Genomic DNA, 12,689 nt, shown 5'->3' with positions numbered 1-12,689 from the left:
TATTTTACGTATTCCCATCGCGAGCCTGATAATGAGACTCCGAGAGTGACACACGTTAGGAATTGGATTAATGAATGGGCGAGAAAGGACAGATTAAAAAACAAAAAAATATTTAAAAAAAACATTGTCTTATTTTACTTGGGCCGGATTTTGGATGCTGGCGGGCCGTATCTGGCCCGCGGGCCGTAGTTTGGTGACGCCTGCACTAGCATCTCAGCCCTTTAAAAGTTACTATATGGATTATAACTAATTTTATGCAACTGTTTCAAAATTTAAAAAAATGACAGACATAAATGAAATGGGCATTCAAAGGGTTAAAAAAAACAACAACTACATGACATAATTGCTATTTTTATTTAGGACTGAGGTTGATTTGAGCAAAAAAATGGAAACCAAAATACGAATCCCAACATGTCTTATACATTTTTTTAACTCCCTGAGGACTTTTTTGTGCTTTGACTAACTCTATCTACATTGCTGAGTACAGCAGAATGTTGAGTTTGTTGTGAGGCTGATCTGGTCGGACAGGTAGGTTCAGCAGCGGTCGGGCGGGCGAGGGGAGGAGTCACAGTTGCCAGGGCGACGGGCAGGGGGAGGAGTCTCATTTTGACGTGCAAGGGAGAGAGAGAGAGGTGCGGGAGACGAGCGATGGCGGCAGGAGCCCCGCTCTGCATGGCGAAGGCAGCGCATGGATTACATATTTGACTCGGGGAAAAAAGTCAATTTACCGGAGCCAAGCGTCCGACACTGAGGTACGTTGCTGCTGGAGCATTTTCACAAGTCTGGAAATATCGAAAGTATGAAAAAAGTCACTTTATACATGGCAGGTGCAAAACAAGTTGTTTGTACGAGTTGATGGCGCTTTAATAACTTGTGCGTAGTTGTAGCGAAAACTGCTGCTTTACTTTTTATGTAAACAACATGTTGCTATTTGCTGCCGCTTTTCTAGTGTGTTATGTCAGAAGACGTTTTTTCACTCGGCGGAGACGCTGTTTATTCCTTTTTTGACGAGTACCCTGAGTAAATAAAAGGTTTATTAAAAAATGTAAATAAAAAGCTAACAATGTTCACAACGAATATAAAACACTCTTATATAATGGGACGGCGTGGCGCAGTGGAAGAATGCCCGTGCGCGACCCGAGGGTCCCTGGTTCAATCCCCACCTAGTACCAACCTCCGTTGTGTCCTGAGCAAGACACTTCACCCTTGCTCCTGATGGGTGCTGGTTAGCGCCTTGCATGGCAGCTCCCTCCATCAGTGTGTGAATGTGTGTGTGAATGGGTAAATGTGGAAGTAGTGTCAAAGCGCTTTGAGTACCTTGAAGGTAGAAAAGCGCTATACAAGTACAACCCATTTATCATTTATAACAAAAAAAATACAATAAAAATATAAAAAACCTAAAAAAACAACAACCTTGTACCTCATACTTGCCAACCCTCCCGAATTTTCCGGGAGAATCCCGAAATTCAGCGCCTGTCCCGAAAACCTCCCAGGACAAATATTCTCCCGAAAATCTCCCGGTTTTCATGCGGACCTGAGTGAGGACAGCCTTTTTTCACTACAGGGTGACAAGAACTAAATCATCCAGACTAGAGATAAATTATATTATTATGTTTATCTTACCAAAAAATAAATATATTTATTAATTTAAAAAAAAAAAAAAAAAACTAAATACATTTTTACTATATTTCGCTAAAAACATCAAAATTAATTGTATTTTAATTTTTATTTTTTCTGACTCCTTATTACATCCAGCCATAGAAATTTACATTAAAATAAGCATATTTGAAATATTTAATTTTAAATTATCATAATAATTCATTTAAAATGACCATATTTCATTATTAAAATAATTGCTTGTTTATCAACAACTTTAGTATTTTATTCACTACATTTTGAAGCTCTCAGAAGCCAAGTTATGTTATATTCCTTAATATTTATTTATGCAAACACAGTTTTGTTTGCATATTTTCAGGATATATATATATATATATATATATATATATATATATATATATATATATATATATATATATATATATATATATATGTATGAAATACTTGACTTGGTGAATTCTAGCTGTCAATATACTCCTCCCCTCTTAACCACGCCCCCAACCCCCACCTCCCGAAATCGGAGGTCTCAAGGTTGGCAAGTATGTTGTACCTTGAGCTCTAAGTTAAAATCTCATTTTAGACTAATTGGCCTTCAGGGAGAGTTTTTATTCAGCACTTTTAACCAAATATTTGAGCAAATATTTTTGTTCTATTGTGCAGTAGTTCAGAATAAATGAGCCTTTTTCTTTGCAAGTACCGTATTTTTCGGACTATAAGTCGCAGTTTTTTTCATAGTTTGACCGGGGGTGCGACTTATACTCAGGAGCGACTTATGTGTGAAATTATTAACACATTACCGTAAAATATCAAATAATATTATTTAGCTCATTCACGTAAGGGACTATACCAGGGGTCGGGAACTTTTTTGGCTGAGAGAGCCATGAAAGTCAAATATTTTAAAATGTATTTCCGTGAGAGCCATATAATATTTTTTTAACACTGAATACAACTAAATGTGCGCATTTTTAAGTAAGAGCAACATTTTTAGAGTATAATAAGTCTCTTGTTCTTTTTGATAACATTGTTATTCTGAAGCTAACCAATAATAAATACTTTTTACCATTAATGCGACTTCTAGAAAACAGATGCATGAGAATGTTTTATATTTTGAACATTATTTTAAAACTGTGATTACCAGCGGAATTATTCATTACTTATCGTGTTAAGCAATGTCAGCTAAGATTGATCTGAGAGCCAGATGCAGTCATCAAAAGAGCAACATCTGGCTCGAGAGCCATAGGTTCCCTACCCCTGGACTAGACGTATAAGATTTCATGGGATTTAGCGATTAGGAGTGACAGATTGTTTGGTAAACGTATAGCATGTTCTATATGTTATAGTTATTTGAATGACTCTTACCATAATATGTTACGTTAACATACCAGGCACGTTCTCAGTTGGTTATTTATGCCTCATATAACGTACACTTATTCAGCCTGTTGTTCACTATTCTTTATTTATTTTAAATTGCCTTTCAAATGTCTATTCTTGGTGTTGGGTTTATCAAATAAATTTCCCCCAAAAATGCGACTTATACTCCAGTGCGACTTATATATGTTTTTTTCCTTCTTTATTATGCATTTTCGGCCGGTGCGACTTATACTCCGGTGCGACTTATAGTCTGAAAAATACGGTATACAATATTACACTCTATTTACATTTTTGTTTTTATGTCATTCAATAAAGGTCAAACAAAACAAAAAAAAATCAACATCATATTAAATAAAAAGGAGCAGAAGGCCGTATAAACCTTGATTGATTGATTGAGGAGTTTATTGACATCTTAAATAATTGAATCCATGTAATGCTTTAAAAAGGCAAATGGATGTCACAAAACGCCAAAAGGCTTGTTTCCATTGTGGTCCATTAAATATTCATCACATTTGAACCTTTAATATCTGCTCCCTATTTACACAATTTGATGTTCAACTCAAAATTATTAAGGCAATATTTATTTTTTAAATGTATTTTCTGTTACGGTACAGGGAGAAGAAGACGGCACAGAATGCAGGGATGTAGATTGAGCTCTATTCATTATATTTACAAAAGTATGGAGTGTGAAACTAATCCAAAATGTGTATGGTGTGCGACTATGTGTAGCGATTATCTGACGAGTGTTACCGGACGTGTTGAGCGAGGTGCGGAAGTCCAAGCGGGCAAGGCAAGCTCAGAGGTCCGTGGGCAGAGGCGAGGTGTCAGAGTCCGTGCCCAGGCGGGCGGTCGAGATCCAAGTGGCAGCCAGGGAACCAGAGGGAATAGGGGGAGACGAGACACACAGCTTGTGACGCGGTAACAGAGTGCTGCTGGAAGACGACAAAGGACACGAGACAAATGAACACGGAGGGGGAGAAACACAGAGAGAGAGAGCGAGAGAATGTTCATATAGCGAGAGATATTCGGCTTACTGTACTGGAACAGGTTGCTACGTTCTGGCCCGGAACGCAGGTTTGAACTGGCTTAAGAAGCCAAGGGAGCTTATCAGCGGCAGGTGTGTTGAGTACTGACTGATTGGTGATTAAATGCAGCTGCCTGCTGCAGCCGGAGTGGCGCACGCAGCGCAGCACACAGATAAATGCACACTGGAGTGCGCCCGGGCCGTGTCATTTTCATTCTCTTTGTGTTTTGATGATAATGCTGCCCAACCTTTAGTGTCCAAAATATGTTTTTGGCAGTGAATAGTATTATTACCGTATCTTCCGGACCATAGGGCGCACTGGATTATAAGGCGCACTACCGATGAGCGGGTCTATTTTCATACAAAAGGCGCACCGGATTATAGGGCGCATTAAAGGGGTCAAATTATTAATATTTTTTTCTAAATAGAAAACACTTCCTTGTGGTCTACATAACATGTAATGGTGGTTCTTTGGTCAAAATATTGCATAGACGCACGTACATTTTCGGGACTTATGCAGAGCTACAGATCAGCAGGTACCAGAAGGTAAGAAAAGTTGTTTTTGCATAATATTGCGAAACAAAACGCCAGGTAATATGTCTGCTAATAGGTGCCATGGTCCCTAATAGGTCCCATGTCCCTCTGTAGTGGAAAAGTTGGGCCCCTCGGTCAAAAAAGGTGAAGGACTAACTATCGTACATCCTCCAGATGTCCGACATGACTCCGCTTTGAATTGTTCCGCGCCACAGACGTACCGCCGTGAAAAAACAAGGTACACTTTGCAAATCGTGCAAGATCGTTGTGTATTTGACGTGTTTAGTTTTCACTCGCTGTGATTTTTCCCAGTCCCGTTGCGCAACAGTCATGTTCGCTTATGTCCGGGCAAAACACGAACAATGACGTCACCAACTATTTTCGGCGACAAATTTTTGTTAATGATATTTGTCAACAAGGTCAAATAATTACTGCATCTCGACGAGTTTATTGTGATTTTACACACAATGTGTTTAAAATCACATTAAACTGATGAAGAGATGGAGCAGGGACCCCCTACTTATATAGCCTGTATCAAACTGTGTTTTTAAATTAAACTAGTCCTAAATGTACCTTGTTTTTGTGCAATACTAAGATATTCCATTTATATAGTCTAAAAAATGTTGGTGTTGTTTACTTGAGTTATATTGCAGTCAAGTTAAAGTTAAGTTAAAGTACCAATGATTGCCACACACACACTAGGTGTGGTGAAATTTGGCCTCCGCATTTGACCCATCCCCTTGTTCACCCCCTGGGAGGTGAGGGGAGCAGTGAGCAGCAGCGGTGGCCGCGCTCTGGAATAATTTTTGGTGATTTAACCAACCCTTGATGCTGAGTGCCAAGCAGGGAGGTAATGGGTCCCATTTTTATAGTCTTTGGTATGACTCGGCCGGGGTTTGAACTCACAACCTACCGATCTCAGGGTGGACACTGAGCAGGCCACGTATCTCTTATGTGTGACTGCCATCATATTGCAGTCTACACATGTCTCTTATGTGTGACTGCCATCTACTGGTCACACTTATCATTTCACCATGTACCAAATAAAAGAGCTTCGAGGTCGGTAAGCACAACCAAAATTATGTTGTACATTAGGCGCACCGGGTCATAAGGCGCACTGTCGAGTTTTGAGGAAATGAAAGGATTTTAAGTGCGCCGTATAGTCCGAAAAATACGGTATATAGTCTAAAACCGTTAATCGCTAGCTGACACTTAGCGCGGTAATCGCTAGCAGGAAAATTTGCGCTTACCGAAAAACTAGCAGGCGAATCAGTGCCTGACAACTGGTGCGCTAATCGCTAGCGGACAACTGGAGTGCTATTTGCTAGCAGGCAATTGCCATAATCGCGTGCAGGCAACAAGAGCACTAATCGCTAGCTATCCAAAATGCTAATGTGAATACAATTACATAATTCTTTTTTTTGTATAGTGTATAAACCACACTACATTTTGTTGTATCAATGTTTAAATGTTCATATGCATTTTAAAGACATTTGAATTTGTGGGAATTTTCTGTGTGAAACATAAGAAAAAATAATTACCGGTAAGGAAAGTCTTTTAATACTCACAAGCAGAGTTGTCCGATAATGGCTTTTTTGCCGATATCCGATATTGTCCAACTCTTAACTACCGATTCCGATATCAACCGATACCGATATATACAGTCGTGGAATTAACACATTATTATGCCTAGTTTTGTTGTGATGCCCCGCTGGATGCATTAAACAATGTAACAAAGTTTTCATCATGGGGGTAGCAGGGGGTGTATATTGTAGCGTCCCGGAAGAGTTAGTGCTGCAAGGGCTTCTGGGTATTTGTTTTGTTATGCAGAACGACTCTGGGCTTATGAACATTTACACTTCACCCAAAGAACAATGGGCATATAGACAAACACACTCCCCATCCCCATCCAACGCCTCTCACCACCACTGCTTAATTCCTCTTCGGGGTTATGGACGGCGAGTAGCGCTTTGTAGCAGCGGGCCGGCCTCTATGGCCCCAAATCCCCCCCCACTCCCCTGTTGCGAGTTGTTGTGATTATATGTAACATGTTTATGTGTGCTATGCTAAATTAGTTTTTTTCCCTTGGACTCAGTCTGGACCCCCTCCCGAGGGTCCAGACTTAGACTGATATTTTTTACTCTTCCCCCCTTTCCCAATATCACCTTTTTTTAAGGAGCGCCATAAGTGGCTGAACCGTTGGCGGTCCCATCTTGTCCCCCTGTAACGTATGTCTGCTCTTAGTGCCGAAAATGAAATTTCAGTTCTTATGTGTCTTGTACATGTTAAAGAATGGACAATAATAAAGCATCTTGAATCTTGAATCTTGAAATCTTGTTGTGTTACGGTGCGGATGTTCTCCCGAAAAGTGTTTGTCATTTTTGTTTGGTGTGGGTTCACAGTGTGGCGCATATTTGTAACAGTGTTAAAGTTGTTTATACGGCCACCCTCAGTGTGACCTGTATGGCTGTTGACCAAGTATGAATTGCATTCACTTGTGTGTGTGAAAAGCCGTAGATATTATGTAACTCGGCCGGCACGCAAAGGCAGTGCCTTTAAGGTTTATTGGCGATCTGTACTTCTCCCTACGTCCGTTTACACAGCGGCGTTTTAAAAAGTCGATACCGATAATTTCCGATATCACATTTTAAAGCATTTATCGGTCGATAATATCGACAGTCCGATTTTATCGGACATCTCTACTCACGAGGCAAAAAATACATGAAGCGCCTGGCAACCTTTAGCATCGCAGCGAAACATGAACCAGAGGTGTGGACTCGAGTCACATGACTTGGACTCGAGTCAGACTCGAGTCATGAATTTGATGACTTTAGACTCGACTTGACAAAATGTAAAAAGACTTGCAACTCGACTTAGACTTTAACATCAATGACTTGTGACTTCACTTGGACTTGAGCCTTTTGAATTGACATGACTTGACATGACTTGCTACTTTCCCCAAAACCCAAAGATGAAAAAGTTATTCGGGAGCGCTCCGTATTTTTCATTGTGTACTTGTCTATCAGCGTTGCGTGTGTCAGCTGGTGTGGTCTCAGTACAACAGCCAATCAAATTAGATCTACTTTGTTTTCATCACACAGCATTCATCCAATCAAATTGCAGGACAACCACCGAAGAAGACATGTCCAAACCACACGCCAGTGAACAAAAAATGATAACTAAAATAATTTTGTTTGGGTATAAAAATTACGAGGTGGTCAACATAAAACGGTTTGCAGTATGCAACACATGCGGTTCGAAAATGACTGATGGAGAGGCAACAACTTCCAACTTCGTCCGGCATTTGAAGTTGCACAAAGAACGGTAAGTTTTGAATGTAAGATAACGTTTATTGGCTAAGTAACGTGACTTTTATTTGCTGTGTAGTTAAATCAGTGAGGCTGTAAACTCGCTGCTAACGTTATAACGTTATTGCAAACACGGGAATCTGTTGCAGTTCACTACCTTATTCATACTTTTTGTTCAGTGATTTTTTTCAAGCAGGGTTACGTTAGTCAATATATCACACGTAACGTTAGACGGCGGTCAGCAGCACCGCGTATTTTAGCCACCTAAAAAAAGACAAAAATAGTAAAATAAAGGTCAGTTAAAATGTATACTATATTATGAATATGTGTACCGTTTTAGCTAGCTTTCTGACATACTGTTGGTTGTTTACCTCAGTGGTCCCCAACCACCGGGCCGCGGCCCGGTACTGGTCCGTGGATCGATTGGTATCGGGCCGCACAAGAATTTTTTTTTTTTTTTTTTTTTTTTTTAATTAAATCAACATAAAAAACACAAGATACACTTACAAGTAGTGCACCAACCCAAAACAACTCTCTCCCCCCTTTTGTTCTGGGCATTGAACATGAAGACTCTTCCTTCACTGTTCCGAGTGGCCATGAGAGTCTTGGCAGTGCCTGCCTCCAGTGCTCCAGTGCTCCAGTGGAGCGAGTTTTCAGCCATGGTGGCATCATACTACGCCCCCATCGTGCACAAATGACTGACAGACTCTTAGCTAATTTGGTCTTTTGCAAATGCAATGCAGCATAGGGCCCTGACATAAAAAAAGTACAACTTTTTTGTTATGTTCACATATATGTCATGTTTTTTCAATGTTAACACTTTTGTACAAATAAGTACATTTGCACTTTATTTTTCAATGTGTTTGTTCTGTAAAGGAATGAGTTAATGTTTAAAATGACTGGTTAATAGTGCTATTATAAAGTGCAATGTCAGCACAATTTTCTTTCCTGCAATTTAAAATGCACTTGTTTTAATAAATAAATACAGCGTTTGAAAAGCATACACAATCTGTGTTAATATATTAGTCTGTGGTTAAAAGGACTTGAAAGGACTCGAAACTCAAAATGCAGGACTTAGGACTTGACTTGAGACTTTCCAGTCTTGACTTTAGACTTGACTCGGGGCTTGCCTGTCTTGACTCGGGACTTGACTCGGACTTGAGGGCAAAGACTTGAGACTTACTTGTGACTTGCAAAACAATGACTTGGTCCCACCTCTGACATGAACTAAGAAAGTAGCTCGATGCTCGCATTCACAAAAAACATTACACAGACTTAAAAATGTAGCCAACGGCGAGACGCATATAAGTAAAGGAGATGATTAGCCGTGATGACAGGTGGCGACACTAATCGATAAACAGAAACAGGTGTGTGAGCTCAGACACTTTGAGCAACAAAAATGTAAACAAAGGAGGACTAGGAGTGCTGGTAAAATGTACACTAAGCTGAGCAGAACCACAACAAAGCACCAAGGACATGACTGGGGGATACAGGTCATGACACAACCAACATTTTCACAACCCTCCTGTAGAACCTCTGCAATAGAATAGAGTGTTGTCCCGATACCAATATTTTAGTACCAGTACCAAAATGTCTTTTGATACTTGTCGGTACTTTTTGGTACTTTTCTAAATAAAGGGGACCACAAAAAATTGCATTATTGGCTCTATTATAACAAAAAATCTTAGAGTACATTAAATCTATGTTTCTTATTGCAATGTTGTCCTTAAATAAAATAGTAAACATACTAGACAACTTGTCTTTTAGTAGTAAGTAAGCAAACAAAAGCTCCTTATTTAGTCTGCTGACATATGCAGTAACATATTGTGTCATTTATCTACCTATAAATTTTACTTTATTACAAGAGGTAGAAAATGAATTATTAATCTACTTGTTCATTTACTGTTAATATCTGCTTACTTTCCCTTTTAACATGTTCTATCTAAACTTCTGTTAAAATTAGGGATGTCTGATAATATCGGACTGCCGATATTATCGGCCGATAAATGCTTTAAAAATGTAATATCGGAAATTATCGATATCGGTTTCATAATTATCGGTATCGGTATTCAAAAAGTAAAATGTATGACTTTTTAATAATAAACCTTAAAGGCACTTCCTTTGCGTGCCGGCCCAATCACATAATATCTACGGCTTTTCACATTCACAAGTGAATGCAAGGCATACTTGGTCAACAACCATACAGGTCACACTGAGGGTGGCCGTATAAACAACTTTAACACTGTTACAAATATGCGCCACACTGTGAACCCACACCAAACAAGAATGACAAACACATTTCGGGAGAACATCCGCACCGTAACACAACATAAACACATCAGAACAAATACCCAGAACCCCTTGCAGCACTAACTCTTCCGGGACGCTACAATATACACCCCCCAAACCCGCCCACCTCAACCTCCTCATGCTCTCTCAGGGAGAGCATGTCCCAAATTCCAAGCTGCTGTTTTGAGGCATGTTAAAAAAAAAAAAAGCACTTTGTGACTTCAATAATAAATATGGCAGTGCCATGTTGGCATTTTCTCCATAACTTGAGTTGATTTATTTTGGAAAACCTTGTTACATTGTTTAATGCATCCATTTTATGCGTAAATTCCACGACTGTATATATCGGTATCGGTTGATATCGGTATCGGTAATTAAGAGTTGGACAATATCGGGATATCGGTAAAAAAGCCATTATCGGACATCTCTAGTTAAACTGTAATCATTTATTTTTCTGTTGTTTGGATGCTTTACATTAGTTTTGGATGATACCACAAATTTAGGTATCAATCCGATACCAAGTCGTTACAGGATCATACATTGGTCATATTCAACATCATCATGTTTCCAGGGGCGTATTTCCTGAGTTTATAAACATAATACACATTTCAAAAAACCGAAAGAAGATGTTGTGATTCCAAAAAATATCGATGTAATCATAGTAGTATCGACTAGATACGCTCCTGTACTTGGTATCATTACAGTGGATGTTAGGTGTCGATCCACCAATGGCGTTTGTTTACATTTTGACGCCGGTGAGCTACGGTGTGTAGTGAAGCATGTTTAGCTATTCCTCGTCCTGCATGGATGATACTTGTAAGAAACTTACTTTATTTGTCGCCATGGAGACCAGGATTAGTGATTTAGAAGTAGCTACAACACTGCAGGCTGTGGATGATATTTAGCCGCTAGCTATGTTTTAAAGCGCCTCTTCCGGAAGTGGATCTAACATAATAGTGAGAGTCCAGTCCATAGTGGATCTAACATAATAGTGAGAGTCCAGTCCATAGTGGATCTAACATAATAGTGAGAGTCCAGTCCATAGTGGATCTAACATAATAGTGTGATAGTCCAGTCCATAGTGGATCTAACATAATAGTGAGAGTCCAGTCCATAGTGGATCTAACATAATAGTGTGAGAGTCCAGTCCATAGTGGATCTAACATAATAGTGTGAGAGTCCAGTCCATAGTGGATCTAACATAATATTTTGAGAGTCCAGTCCATAGTGGATCTAACATAATAGTGTGAGAGTCCAGTCCATAGTGGATCTAACATAATAGTGAGAGTCCAGTCCATAGTGGATCTAACATAATAGTGTGATAGTCCAGTCCATAGTGGATCTAACATAATAGTGAGAGTCCAGTCCATAGTGGATCTAACATAATAGTGTGAGAGTCCAGTCCATAGTGGATCTAACATAATAGTGTGAGAGTCCAGTCCATAGTGGATCTAACATAATACTTTGAGAGTCCAGTCCATAGTGGATCTAACATAATAGTGTGAGAGTCCAGTCCATAGTGGATCTAACATAATAGTGTGAGAGTCCAGTCCATAGTGGATCTAACATAATAGTGTGAGAGTCCAGTCCATAGTGGATCTAACATAATAGTGTGAGAGTCCAGTCCATAGTGGATCTAACATAATATTTTGAGAGTCCAGTCCATAGTGGATCTAACATAATAGTGTGAGAGTCCAGTCCATAGTGGATCTAACATAATAGTGTGAGTCCAGTCCATAGTAGATCTAACATAATAGTGAGAGTCCAGGCCATAGTGGATCTAACATAATAGTGAGAGTCCAGGCCATAGTGGATCTAACATAGCCTAATAGTGTGAGAGTCCAGTCCATAGTGGATCTAACATAATAGTGTGAGAGTCCAGTCCATAGTGGATCTAGCATAATAGTGTGAGAGTCCAGTCCATAGTGGATCTAACATAATAGTGAGAGTCCAGTCCATAGTGGATCTAACATAATAGTGAGAGTCCAGTCCATAGTGGTGTTTCAGTGTTATAACTTCACCTTTATCTTTAGTTTTTCAGCCAAAATGCGTCCGTTCTCCCTTTTCTGTCTCCACACTGTGTCTGTTTGTAAGTACTCCGTGATTGTGCGCTGCCGAACATGCTCCTCTGCTCGTAAAACCAGCAATGACACGACGTGACGACGACGAGGAGGCTGCCATCTACTGGTCACACTTATCATTACACCATGTACCAAATAAAATAGCTCCGAGGTCGGTAAGCACAACCAAAATGATCCCGTGCATTAGGCGCACCGGGTTATAAGGCGCACTGTCGAGTTTTGAGAAAATTAAGTTACAGTTTAAGGGCGCCTTATAGTCCGAAAAATACGGTACTTTTGTTTGTGTGCACGCGCTCTTTGTACGTGCGTGTTGGTGACACCGGATGAGTGACCGCCGTAAACACCAATCATTTTATTCAGGGCGGATATCTTCTGTTAAACCACTAATGTTAACATAAGCTCGCCAATGGTGTTCCTCTTAGGGATGTCCCGATCCGATATTTGGATCGGATCGGCTGCCTATAT

At 39.8% G+C, this 12,689-nt stretch overlaps 1 protein-coding gene across 11 annotated transcripts in view; it reads left to right on the top strand.

The window, feature by feature from the left end:
• LOC133609842 (sickle tail protein) overlaps positions 1–12,689 on the top strand; it is a 264,761-nt gene that overhangs the window by 134,747 nt on the left and 117,325 nt on the right. The window contains exon 1 of one of the 11 annotated variants that reach the window (XM_061965847.1): positions 621–752. The exons of the other annotated variants lie outside the window; for them this stretch is intronic. The gene's annotated coding sequence lies outside the window, so the exon portion shown is untranslated. Of the gene's footprint in view, positions 1–620; positions 753–12,689 lie in introns of those variants that run through there. 11 annotated transcript variants of the gene reach the window in all.

Source organism: Nerophis lumbriciformis, linkage group LG07 (genome assembly GCF_033978685.3).
Source record: "Nerophis lumbriciformis linkage group LG07, RoL_Nlum_v2.1, whole genome shotgun sequence".
Lineage (NCBI taxonomy): Eukaryota > Metazoa > Chordata > Actinopteri > Syngnathiformes > Syngnathidae > Nerophis > Nerophis lumbriciformis.
The sequence above is the reverse complement of the archived record's forward strand: the minus strand, read 5'-3'. Positions and strand labels throughout refer to the sequence as shown.